Consider the following 13894-nt stretch of genomic DNA (forward strand, 5'->3'; position numbering starts at 1 on the left):
TAACTATTCCCAGTGACTTTGCTATAGATAGCATAACTAAGAGATATAGAAATTGTTAGCAAGGCAAATAATGTGAGGATCTATGGTATTTCTTAAATGTCACATAGAAGAGGCAAGAAATGCAAGCTTCATGGCAAATGCCATTGCAGATTATTAATAAATACAGACATTATACTGGCTTTGACTTTATATAGCAGCAGTTCATCTGTATTTGCACAAGGGAACAGCCAAGGATATTGCAAATTTTAAATGCTAGCCTGTCATCAAGAATGAGGCTCACCTCCTGGGATGTTCCAAGAAAAGGCAGAAATACGCCAGGAGCGTTGAGTAAACTTTCAGGCTAAATTCGTGTGAATTACTGGGTAACCATGGGTTTCTAAGTTCTTTTGCAGCATAGGTGAACCTGGTCAGTGTCAACAAGGTTAAGGAAGGGGCTACGGCTGTTCTATATCGCCATCTAGCGGATAGTGATGTCCATGCTCTGAGGTGTATCTGCTGGGAGGGAGACTCGCCCTAGTTAGCAAGCTAGCTGATGAATATTATTGGATACACTGAAGATGAACTAGCCTTTGGGTTTTGGTTTCCTTTAGACTTTAAAATGTCTGTCTAGTGAAATAAATCTAGTATTTCATCATCTTTGGCCAACTTGGAGGAACAATGATCAGCATTTATAAACACCATGTCTTCCTTTTTTCAAGAATTAAAAATGTATGTGTTAATATTTCCATTAAGTTGCTATCAATAATTAATTTTTTTAAAGATTTTATTTATTTATTTGTTAGAGAGAGAGAGAGAGCAAGAACAGGCAGACAGAGTGGTAGGCAGAGGCAGAGGGAGAAGCAGGCTCCCTGCCGAGTAAGGAGCCCTATGTGGGACTCGATCCCAGGACGCCGGGATCATGACCTGAGTTAAAGGCCGTCGGTTAACCAACTGAACCACCCAGGCGTCCCTCAATAATTAATTTTTAAAAATATTCTTTTACTCTTCTCCCCCAACCTCTTCCTAACAACTTCACAAGTCTTCTGTGTAATATAAAACAAAAAAATAATTCAAGTGTTCTTGCATTGTATTACCAATGGGTAAGCAACACATTAGTGGATCCTGACATCAATATAATGGGTCATGACCAGCACCAAAAAAAAAGAAAAGATCTATTTGTCATTTTTTGAGCCATCTCTGTACTGTTTTCCATTGCAGGACTCCATTTGTCTGAGTATCTAAAATAGTTAAACTCAGAGAAGCAGGAGTAGAATGGTAGTTGCAGGGGCTGTGAGTGGAAGGAGAAGTGGGGAGGAAGTTAAGGAGTATAAAGCCTCAGTTACACAAGACGGATACATTCTGGTAACCGGTTGAGCAACATTGTGTCTAGAGTTAACAACACTGTATTGTACAATCAATTTGTTTAGAGAGTAGATCTCATGTTAAACTTTTCTACCAGAATTTGAAAAAAAAAAAAAGGAATCATTAAGGAAGATGGTGAACAAAAGAAAGAAATAAGAGAGAAAAGAAGGACTAAACTAGAATCCGAAATGTCAGAGTGCTTCTCACATGTATAAGTGAGTATTATTCTGTGAAACTTCTGTGACACACATGGGTGTTTGTGTGTACTAGGGCGGTGGGATGTAAAGGGCTTTTCATTCTGTGGGTCAAGTTCAAAAGCCTCTGCTCTATTGTTCTCAAAAAAAAAAAATTAAACTAAGCTAAAATCCATGTTGTATGTCAAGTGAATTAGGTTTCCTTGTATGTAAACATGCTTCTCTATCCCTATACAAGGCAGTTTGAAATTCCTGGAGGCAGCACATGGCATAACTTAGAGGCACATAAATTGCTGATCTGCGCTTTCTCTTCCATGGAAAGATAAGGTAGGACCGATCTGGGAGCTTCATCCTGCTGAGCACAGCCTTTGAAGCAGGACAAAGCTGGTTTTGAATTCTGCTCCAGAAACTTCTAGATGCATTTTAGCCTTTGTGAGTGTCAGCGTCCTAACCTGAAGATGAAGCCAATGATTCTGACCACATGAAGCTCTGGTGAGAGTCTAATGGTAATGTAGCAATGAATCACCAACTCACTGTTAAATACTTTCTTTATTGCCCTAAAGGTCTATATCTTAGCATTGTAAATATCCCTAAGTCAATTTAAAATCTACTCTCAAACTGGAACCCCACTAAGGATTTTTTTCTTCTTCAGGGAAGTCCGGTGAAAGCTTAATACTCTCATCTCTTATTCAGCTTATGAATATGTTCAATTAATTAATTAGTTAATTATAGATTTATTTATTTGACAGAGAGAGAGAGACAGAGGGACAGGGAAACACAAGCAGGGGGAGTGGGAGAGGGAGAAGCAGGATTCCTGTCGAGCAGGGAGCCTGATGCGGGGCTCCATCCTAGGACCCTGGAATCATGACCTGAGCTGAAGGCAGATGCTTAACAACTGAGCCACCCAGTTTAATTTATTAGAACTCTCAGTGGAAGCGTGTTCCTGGCTTCTGTAGTGCCTTCTCTATTTTACAGAGAACATGGATCTCGCTTGGTTTTTCCTTCTCCAAGTGGCGCATGCCATCCTGAAGGCCTTACTACCCAAACATAACAATGGTGTTTTGTGTGAGCAGAGCAGGTCCTGGGAGGAGAGCGAGGACCCAGTTCCATTCCCTTTACAGAGATATCGTCAACATAGAACATTATTCTAGTTTCAGGAGTATCACGTAATGATTCAATATTTGTATATATTACAACACGGTTACCACAATAATTCTAGTTAACAACCATCACCGCACATAGTTACTTTTTTTTCTTGTGATGAGAACTTTGAAGATGTATTCTCTTAGCAACTATCTCATGAACAGTACAGAATTGTTAACCAGAGCTACCGTGCTGTACATTACATCCCCAGAATCTATTTATTTTATAACTGGGAGTTTGGACCTTTTGACTGCCTGCCCCCATTTTGCCCACCCCCACTTCCCGCCTCTAGCAACCACCAATCCGTTCTGTCTATGGGGTCGGCTCTATTTTGTGGTCCTTCCCTTCAGCCCGGTGTCTCCTCAGTCCCTTTCTGCTTCTTCCTCCTTCCTTCTGCAACCTGCAGAACCTTATCTCAGAAGAAACTGACCTGACAAACTCCTGCTCAAAATAACACCTATCGTGCTTCCTCAAGAGGGGGTCCCGGTGAGGAAATAAGAAAATGAATGTGCAAGCTGTGAGAACAATGGCGGGCACACCAACGTCAAGTGTTGTGTTCAGGTACTGTGAATCCATTCATGGTAATGTCGGTGAAGCCGTAACGTGATAAAGGTCTCTGGGTCTGTGTGACCTTGGGCAAGTTGTCCAGCCTGTTAAGCCTCAGTTTCCTCATCTCTAAATCATAGAGAATAGTGCCTACCCCTGCCCATTCACAGGACTCTTTTAGAACAGGTAGTGCACAGAGACCCCCGAAATAGGTCTTGGCCATAGTAAATGATTGCCTCAGACTGAATGTTTATATTCCCAAAAGTTCATACATTGAAACCTAATCCCTACTGTGATGACCTTTGGAGGTGGAGCTTTGGGGAGGTGATGAAATCACAATGGTGGAACACTCGTGAATAGGGTTAGTGCCTTTATGAGCAGAGAAGGGAGATTGCGCTCTTTCTCTCTCCCCAGCAAACCGGGAGAAGGTGGCCGTCAGAAAACCAGGGAGAGAGTCCTCACCAGACAATTCTGCAGCACCTTGGTCTCAGACTTCAAGGGCCAGTGGCTGTTGTTTAAGCCCCCCAGACTGTGCTACCTTCATTATAGAGCTAGAACAAAGACAGTGATCAGTAAATATTGGCGCTTGTTATTGTTCTGTCTTCCCAGATTTTGTGATCTCGAAGGACACAGAAAATTCATCCTTAAAGTTAAAATTTTAGAACACCTATGAGTTGTGGGGAAAATGGACGGGGGAAGCAAGGGCTCAAGCGGTGGAAGATGGGTCTGTTGAGGCAGAGAAAGCACCAGGGCTAGGCTCAGGGTGGCAGGACACAGCAAGGTGAAGGTATGCAGCAGTAAACTGCTATCTAATGTTTTCTCAGGTAGGCACACCTTTTTCCTGAATAAAGTCATTTGCAGAAATTTCCTGAAGCAAACAGTGAAGTTATTTATTGGTGTACGATCTTATTTTCCTAGACAAGGATTTCCTGGAACAAATGGCTATTTTATGTTAACACAGATGGACTCGGTTCTCATCATTCTGTGTTTAGTTAATGTGTATTTGATGTTATATTATATAACTGTGCCTCAAACCATTGATCTTGAAAATGATATTATTTAGGACAACACAGAAGTAAATTAAGTTTAAAGATAAAAAGCTGAGTTGATTAAAGAAAGACAATGGTGTAGGTAATACTCAACCCTGACAAAAACAGTATAGTATATGAAAGACTGAGGTGTGAGAAACACTGTTCAGTACTGGGAGACTGTCCTGGTGGAGAGATTGTCCTGCTAGACTGGAGGACAATCTATTATGGGGAAGGTTGGAACTCATAGTTGAATCATCAGAGAGAACCATGGGAGGAATCAGGAGATTGGCAGAGTCAATTGTGTGGCCTGGGAGGGGCCCCGTGCACCAGGGCTTTGGTGTCTTCTCTGTTGTGCAAATGAACTGAGAAATAGAAAAGTCCCCCCATCTGGAAACTCTGACTTACTGGTGGGTCTACTTGGGGCTTGAGCTTTCAAACAGGAAGTAGCAGCTGCTGTTGGAAGAGCCTACGTAAGACAGATGTAGTCCCCAACAGTAGCACCTGCCATTGTGGCCACCCAGATGCCGACTGCCTGGTGTAGCAAAAAGGTGCTGAGACTCAGGGAAGGACAAACCAACCAGAATGCCCTGGCTGGATATTTTTGACGAACTGAAAAGGATCGAGGAAGAGGCAAGGGCAGCTCCTGGTCTTCTAGAAGCCAGAGCCATAACAACTTCTGTGGTGGGGCTGGTGAAGGGGAAAGAGGGCAAATCCCACGCAATTCAGGCCAAAGTCAGTGTGAATTTAAGGAGAGGAAATTTGGGGACCAGATAGAGAAGGGCCTTTTTTAGGTAGAAAGCCCAAAGACGAGGGAAGAATCCTGGAGGGTCTGCTGTCCTCAGGTGGCTGCTCAGATAAGACAAAGTGTGGTCCTGGGTCAGGGGAGTGATGGGGGTGGGAAAGGAGCTGGCACAAGGAAGCAGCTCCTTTATGTTGCTGAGAATCTCATCCCTGGGTTCATCAGTGACACGACTTGAATCATCCTGAGACTTAAATCTGAGAGCTTCGCAGAACATTCTTCTCAAACCAAAGTGGATGGGGCTTACCGTACAAGACGACTGGGAAAGGAACCATCCTGAAAGCAACCGTATTACCTTTTCTCCAAGACATGGGCCAAATACTGCCAGTATTCTGGAAATCAGAAATTCCTAATGAATTTGTGTGGTGGCTGTAGTTTTACTCACTGCTTTGTTACCCCATCAGCTCCCCTGACCAGTGTTGCGTCGTGGCTGGAGTATGGTTTTAGTAACACCAGACTCCCTAGGAAACTTCACCAGTAACAAGTAACCTAAAAGATTAACAACAACTCAAAAATAAAGCAAAAAGCAGACCCTGGCCTTACCAGCACACAAAAAAAAAAAAAAAAAAAAAAAAAAAAAAAAAAAGGGGGGGGGGAATCTAAGAAGTGGAAGACTCACCAAAATGTGGACATTTGAATATTTACTATTATTCCTTAAGAGAAAACAACTAGAGAAGGAAAATGTCCGCAGATTTTTCCAGCCAGTCGAGATCCCGGGAATGTCTCTGTGTGGAAGACAAGAGAGAGCCCCTAGGCTTATATTTTTGCCTGTTTTTTTCCTGTTTGGGTAACATGAGCTGGAAGAAAGAATATCAGTTAATACGTGGGGAGAATCGCAACCCAAGAAATCTAAAACATATAATAAAAGTTTCCTCCCTCTTTTCTGTTCGTTTTTGATATTGGTGCTAAACTTCCAAGTGTCAAAATTTAAAAGGAAATTTCATGCCCTTCTTATTTATTTTTAGGATGAAGGATGATACCATTATTGTTTTTTTATGTGACTTTCTTTGAAAAATGCAGTATCATATTCCTTCAAAAGAAATTAAAAAAACTTTTTTTGAAGATTTTATTTATTTATTTGAGAGAGAGAGAAAGAGAGAGAGAGAACACAAAAGAGAGCATGAGCAGGTGAGAGGGATGGAGGGAGAGGGAGAATCAGACACTCTGCTGAGCAGGAGGCCTGAAACAGGGCTCCATCTCAGGACCCTGGGATCATGACCTGAGCCCAGGGCAGACGGGTAACCAATGATGCTTGTGGAACAGCATCCACAAGAGGACACTTATAAAGATGCTTGAGCAAAAAGAAAATTATTACCCTTGAAAGAAAAGAAATTGTTCGGCCCCTCAGTACCAGTCACCATACACAAGTCGATACCCACCCAGAGCCTGGTGTTTTCATGTTTGTGCCGTGTCCTGGTGGTGTTAATGAAGACCAAGTGACAGAGTATATGCAGAAGGCTTGGGACATTATCAAGACTTAATACATATTAGCTGGTAGCTATTGTTTTTTATGAATCTGAAGAGGGGTTTTGTATGGGGATTCCTGCTTCCCGTGGGCCTGGCGGGAGAGGAAGGTGGTCTGGAGAAGAGGGGGGCCAGGGAGAGGGCACACGGGCAAAGCTCCACTGTCTTCGGGAAAATAAACGGTTAGTTGGCTTATGTCGTCTATATTCCCCGTTTAAAAAGAAAAATAGGAAAGGGAACAAAAAAGAAACAATAAGAACAACAAAAAAAATCAGCAGAAACAGCAAACCTCTAGGAACTGAAGGCAAAAGGAAGAAGGAGGAGGAGGAGGAAGAGACTGAGGGAAACTAGTGAGAGAATCTGATTTTGTGACCCGGGGCCTACGGGGAAGGTTTCCACGTGACGGCCTACTTGAACCAAGGCTGTTTGAAGGAAGAAAACTCCGCAGGCAAAAACAGAAAAATAGGAAGAACGAAGGCGAGCGGGGAAGCCGCACAGCCCGTGGCATGGAGGGGTATGTGCAAATAAAGGGGTAGTGCCTGAAAAAGGATAGATTTTTAAAAGTATGTAGATGTACCCAGTTATAATTTCATCAAACTTTATACTCACCTTGACAATAAATAGAAGACAACTGGCATAATGTCAACATATTGTTTGGTCAAGTTCCGAAGATACTTAAATTCAGTTTGACAAGTATACAAAACATTACAAAATACAATTATTTAAAAATTGTTTTAATTGTTTTATCGTTGTTTTAGTTGATTCCTGGGCTATTGCTTTTGATAAGTAAATCCTCCCTCATTTTGCTGGTACCTCCAAGGCAGTGACTGACACATTTATATATAATCACAATTAAAGCAAAAACACAGGAACTCCTTGGGTGGTGGGGTGCTTGGGTGACTCATTCATTTAGGGGTCCAACTCTTGATTTTGGCTCATGTCGTGATCTCAGGGTCGTGAGATCGAGCCCTGCATCAGGCTCCACACTCAGCGGGGAGTGTGTTGGAGATTTTTTCACTCTCCCTCTACCCTTGCCCTGTATTCTCCCTTTGAAATAAGTAAATAAATCTCAAAAAAACCCACAAAAAACTCCTTAGGTAGGATAGGATGCTGGGTATGTCACACTACCGGGACATGTGCCACAGGGTCCTTATTTTTAAAAGAATTTCCATCCAGTCTAGTCCTTGTTTTTGAATGCCCTGCCCTGCACTTCTCCAGATGTGGCCTGAAACCCACGTGTATTTTAAGCACCTGTTGATTTGTTTCTCTCCCCCTCGGACTCCAAACTGAAAGGGCAGATGGTGAATAGTTGTTGACTTAGAGCAAAGATCTGTAGGAGGAGAGGGGGCAAGCCCTTTGGGGAGGCGCACCAGCAGAGGGAATAGCAGAGCAGGTGCCCACGACCGAAAAGGCTGGGCATGTTTCAGGAGCAGGTATGGGTGGGTAGTGTGGAGTGATTAGAGTGATTAGAGGGAGGCGGTTAGAGCAGAGAAGGATCTTGGTTAGAGAGGTTAAAATGGGGCTTGCAGATTGGGTAGGACCCGGAAGGTCACTGTAAGAAACTGGCCTTTTATTCTGAATGAGCTGGGAGTCCATGGAGGGTTTCGAGCAGACGGTAATATGATCTGGATTTTCAAGTTAAAAGGCTCCTTCTGGCTGCTCGACTGAGAATCAGCAGGAGAAAGCAAAGACTAAAGTAGCAAAGACAGTGGTCAGGCTATTGTAGCCATCCAGACAAGAAACCGTGGCAGCTTCCCCCATAGAGAGAGTGTTCACGTCAGCTTCTGGATTCACTGAGCAGGCTGTGAACTGGGAGAGCGAGGGAGATGAGCACGACCCCAAGGCCATTGGTCTGTGTGGCTGGAAGATGGAGTCACAGTGTTCTAAGGGGCACATGGGGAGCAGGTGCACTGTGTGGGAAGCCCAGGAGTTTGGTCATGGGTGTACTAAGTTTGAGTTCCTTATTAGGCACGTCTTTCTTTTTTATGTTGAATTCTGCATCCAGATTGGAGAGCTGGTGGTGTTTCTTTTTCAGTATGACAGTCTATCAGGAACTGAAAGTTTTCATAACAGTCTGGCAGGAACTGAAACCATGGTGGAGGGGAGGAGAGGGGAGGGTTTGAGTGTTTTTGTTTAAATAGGAGGAGACAGGGGCACCTGCCTGGCTCGGTTGGAAGAGCATAGTGACTCTTGATCTTGAGGTCATGAGTTCGAGCCCTATGTATACTTAAAATTAAAAAAAAAAAGAGAGAGAGAGAGAGACAGATTTGCAATCACAATCCCATTGTTCTTTAGTGATGAACACAACATTTGAGGCAGTCTTCAACAGCTGGCGCAGGGCTATTAGTGCTCCGTGTTGTGGGTTTTTGGATTAAGGTAGTTCTGAGGGAAAGTTTGGAATTCGAAAATGCATGTGGGGCTCTGGAGAGGCACGTTGCCTTGGGCCCTGAACATCCCCAAGTTCTCCTGCTCAGTGCGCCTGACGGTTAGGTTCATGCTTGTCCTGATACAGAGCAGTTTCCCTAGTTAGTTAAAGTAGGTCGTGGCAGAGGAGGAATGGCTTGTCTGTTGCCAGCTTAAGGGCTGGGGCCTTGACCCCGTGTCCTTCTCCTTCAAGGCAACCCGCTGCATGTTCAGATGTCACTGTGGGCTCATGTTGTAATCCCTGTGTTATATCTGGGCAAGGGAACTAAAACAAAGGTGCAAGTGTTGCTTGCTCTGTTGTTAGTAACGAAGTCCTTTGTCTCTGACCCAGGAATCTCATGTCTGCCAGCACCCAGGAAACAGGAACAGAGTAACGGTTAGAGTATAAGTTGTGTAAAATTTCAGATCCTGGGCGCCTGGGTGGCTCAGTGGGTTAAGCCGCTGCCTTCGGCTCAGGTCATGATCTCAGGGTCCTGGGATCGAGTCCCGCATCGGGCTCTCTGCTCAGCAGGGAGCCTGCTTCCCTGTCTCTCTCTTTGCCTGCCTCTCCGTCTACTTGTGATTTCTCTCTGTCAAATAAATAAATAAAATCTTTAAAAAAAAAAAAATTTCAGATCCTTCACATCCCTTGATGGGCCACATCTCCCTCAAAGGAGTTGTCCGAAGCCCATGCTGGGATAGAAAGGTAGCTTGAGTGAAACACACAAAAGGTCAGGGCAGTTGGCCCAGACCCAGGGACGGACTCTATTTCCTCCTGTTGACTATGCTTCTGGATGAAGTACTTGATGGGACAAGAATGAAGAACACTGAGCTGAAGACCTTAGGCTAGTTTTCAGTGTGTTTATACTCCTTCACTCACCATATAGTAAAAGGGAGTCATTTCTGCAATTCCTTAGGATTCGATACAGGATGGGGGCGGGTAGAAATGTCATTTTTAGGGTAAAGACAGCAGATCATGGCTGCTGAAAATAAAGGAAATCCTGGTCCACTTGTGCCTAAGGATGGGCGGGGAGTCAGGCCACAAAAAAATTCAGCACCTTTATTTTTACAAAGAGAATCCATTTGGATATATTTTTAAGAAACTCAGAGACTGACTAGGCCCCTGGGATGCTGAACCCTCTCCATTCACGCTCAATGCCCTTGAGACCACCTCCCTCCCTTATGGAATTGAACCAGCCAGCAGATACCCATAGCAAATGTTGTGCTGGGGTGGGGGAGCAGGTACAAAGACCTAGAAGAGTCCCTGATTGTCTAAAGGAACAGTAGGAAGGGGACACCATTTCCTTAAGTGTCAGCTTTTCAGAAATGTATAGTACTAATTTAGTAATGTCCCAACTTTACGCAGTATGACAAATCTCATCTTTATACTATGTGCCGTGCAATCCCTCTTCCTTCTATGGAGACTCATCTTTTGAGAGTTAACATCAGTGATGAAAAAGGGAGGGAAATTAAGATGGTCTGGAACCAGACCATCTGGAACCATCAACACAAAGAGCACATAGATGAATCGATCATTGTAGCAATAGATGAATCGATCATTGTAGCAATAGGTTTGAGTGAGGTACAGTGAAATTTCATATTCCCTCCAGTGATTTCCTTGGTGTTCCCCTCTGGCTACCCCAGTCCTTCTGGCTGGCCACAGGCTGTTCTTAGAGGGTTGAAGGAGAGGATTAGAAAGGCGCACTGTGACAAAAGATACACAGATAAGTTCATCCCAATCTACTTACTTAATTTAGCTCATGTTTTTGCCCCAAGACAGTAAGAAATCCTTGAATCCATTGCTTGCTTTTGCCCTTCTGAACTACGCTGCCATCCCAAATAGACGAGGATGCAGGAAGATGATGGAATTTAGAGAGGCTAGAAACCATTTTGGTAAGAAGTAGGGACCTCTGACTCCTATCCACGTGTGGTCATTTTGTTTTATGTGGTATGTTGGCCGAATGCAAAAAACATCCCATTGTCTTTTCTCATGCAATATAGTCTACCTCCTCTCAATTTGCAAAATTTCTTGTTTACCTCTTTTACTCAGTATTCCAGGTCTTTATATAAAATGACAGACATCATGTCTCAACCTGAAATCCAGATCACTGATACCCAAATTAGATTCTAGTCATTTCCGCCCTCTTTTGCCATCATGTCATCCAACAAAAAACACATTAATTGTGAACAGTCTCAGAATTAGTTCTCCTGCAATATAGTTGGTGAATTAATGGAAGTTTCTGCATCATTTAAAGAATGAAGAACACGAACACAAATGCTTACTGTGTCTATGGCAGGGATTTTGTGGGCAATCACTAGCTACTGGAATCCAGAGATAGAGAGGTAATTACTTGCTTCCCTGGGGAATGGTCTGTTGAGAAAAATACTTTCAGTTTTGTTGTGGGGAAGTAACATTAGGGTTAGAAAGGAAAAAAACAGCACTTTTCAAGTGTTCTGGAAAGGATGGACTGATGTCTGAGGACGGAAGCATTTGTGTTAGGGAGTTTTGAGTAGAGACGTGTTCTTTCAGATTCTGAGCCCTTTTTTAATGGGTTCTAAACCTCCTCCAGATTCTGGAGTTGGGTAGACTGAAAGGGCTATTTTTTAAAAAAAATATGATATCATGGACAGCAGAACATTAGCTTTCCACTTGGAGGCCTCTATTCATCTGTTGTCCACTCTTGGAACATAGGATCCTCCAACACCAGCCACATGTGATTATTGTAAACTCTCAGTGGGGCCAGCATGAATTGGGCTGTGTTGTAAATATGAAAGACACATCAGATCCTGAAGACTTAGTATGACAAAAACAGACTGAACCATCGCATTAATTTTTACAATGCTGACACTCAAAGTGATAATATTTTGGATACATTGGACTTAATAAAATAGAATATTATAATTGGCTCCATCTGTCTCTTTTTTTTTCACTTAAAAATGTGATCACTCTAAAAAAATTTTTTTAAAGATTTTATTTATTTATTTGACAGACAGAGATCACAAGTAGGCAGAAAGGCAGGCAGAGAAAGAGTGGGGGTGGGGTGGGGAAGCAGGCTCCCTGCTGAGCAGAGAGCCCCATGTGGGGCTCCATCCCAGGACCCTAGGATCACGACCTGAGCCGAAGGCAGAGGCTTTAACCAGCTGAGCCACTCAGGCTCCCCAATCACTCTAAAATTTTAAGTTAGATGTGTTTCCTTGGGAAAGCACTGCTCTAGAAATTTAGAACAATAGATTAACTGCATGTCTGAAAAGGAGAAGGAACACAGAGGGAAAAAGAAAAATGTTTTGGCTTTCCGTCTTCCTCTAGGTCTTGAGGAATTTAGTGAAGGAAAAAGTTTTTTTTTTTCTTTCTAAGAATTTTAGAGCTAAGGCCATTAGAAATGATCGAATCTGGTATTTCTCAAATTTGAGATCTTAGGTATCTTTGAATGTAATCTATAATTGCAGAGGAGTCTGCAGACCCCCCTTGAGAAGCAATGATAGAATCAGGAAACCTATTTTGTAGATTTAGGAAACCAAGGTTCAGGGAGACTAGGTGACTTCAGGGCAGTGAAGACCCAATATTGGAAACCAGCTCCCCCTGCCCAGTCTACTCTCTGGTACCCTATAGGAATGTTTGTTTTTTAACAAGCAGTAAATTCCACTCTTTTATCTCCAACAATATGTCAGTATACATGGAAAAGTGAGATATGTCTCTATAGCAAAAGGAGAGTATGTCAGGATAGACTTGAGGGTATCTAAAAAAAGGTCAAATTCAGGTCACTTCCTTTCACTCAGCTGCTCTATTTCCATCTCCCTTTTCTATCCCCAGTATTCCTAAAATCCTCATTTGGATTTTATATTCTATTTTCTGGCACCCCGATGAGGCTTTTAAAAAACTTATTTTGATATCTTTCTCTCTGGATCCACACATGATCTGAGGAGATTATATTTCCTTTGCAGATTCCTCTCTTCTTCAAACTCAGAAGTTTCCTCTTCAAAATATATACCCTGGGGGCATCTGGGTGGCTCAGTGAGTTAAGCCTCTGCCTTCGGCTCAGGTCATGATCTCAGAGTCCTGGGATGGAGCCCGGCATCGGGCTCTCTGCTCAGCAGGGAGTCTCCTTCCCCACCCCCCCCCACCTGCCTCTCGGCCTACTTGTGATCTCTGTCTGTCAAATAAATAAATAAAATCTTAAGAAATATATATATATATGTAAATGTATATATATACCCTTTACCTGCTCCATGTCTTGTCTTTAAGATTACTGTCAGTAAAAACAAACTCCATGTATCAACCATGTCTTATGGTTTCTCTGATGCTAAGGCAGCTAACTGAGAGGCTGGCCCCAGACAGTACTCTCTGATAAACTTCTCAGAGCTTCCTTCCGTAGTAGCACAGTGTTTCCCTCCAACATAAAACACCCCCGGAATATGCCTGTGACCCGTCCAGACTTCCTATACCTTTCCCCTCCCTGGGTGTTCATGACACTGGAGTGGTATCTCTCGGGAAGCCTCTGCCGTGGCATTTCCTCATCAGAGAAAGTCTAGCCTTTCATTGAAGTTCTTGGCCCCTGGGGAATTATGGAATTCCCCAGGGAATTGGCCTCAGTGGAACTGGCCTCAGTGATTACACGAGAGAGTTCTCCACTTCTCTTCATCCACTCAGAATGCTTTAGAGTTATCAAATATAACTAGAACTGTCGGTAGTCTTTAAGAAAATTGACACAACCCACCAGTCCTTTCTCTCTGTATCTGCTATTCAAAGAAAATTAAGATTTTGGAACCTTTGTGATTACTTTCCAGAGGAAAGATGTTATGAGGAAATCATGCAAGGAATTGACTCATGCAGGGTAAGTAAGTGTATCTCAGTTCACTTGGTGATGACTAACAGCATTCTTCTGGCTGTTAAAAGCAATGATTTCAATTATTATATTGTGTAACCAAAAGATGGCAGTGCTCACTCTTCCTGTTTTCTGTGTTAGGACAAAATG

At 43.0% G+C, this 13894-nt stretch overlaps 1 protein-coding gene across 2 annotated transcripts in view; it reads left to right on the plus strand.

Annotated features, from left to right (window-relative positions):
* Window positions 1-972: 972 nt before the first annotated feature.
* The window catches only part of LOC101670773, an 83511-nt gene continuing 70589 nt past the window's right edge, over window positions 973-13894 (plus strand). The window contains exons 1-2 of one of the 2 annotated variants that reach the window (XR_006602048.1): window positions 973-1556; window positions 1774-6046. The gene's annotated coding sequence lies outside the window, so the exon portion shown is untranslated. Of the gene's footprint in view, window positions 1557-1773; window positions 6047-13894 lie in introns of those variants that run through there. The other variant, XR_001177890.2, reaches the window with a different exon arrangement.

Source organism: Mustela putorius, unplaced genomic scaffold, assembly GCF_011764305.1.
Source record: "Mustela putorius furo isolate JIRA1106 unplaced genomic scaffold, ASM1176430v1.1 tig00003858_pilon_pilon_pilon, whole genome shotgun sequence".
NCBI classification, from domain to species: Eukaryota; Metazoa; Chordata; class Mammalia; order Carnivora; family Mustelidae; genus Mustela; species Mustela putorius.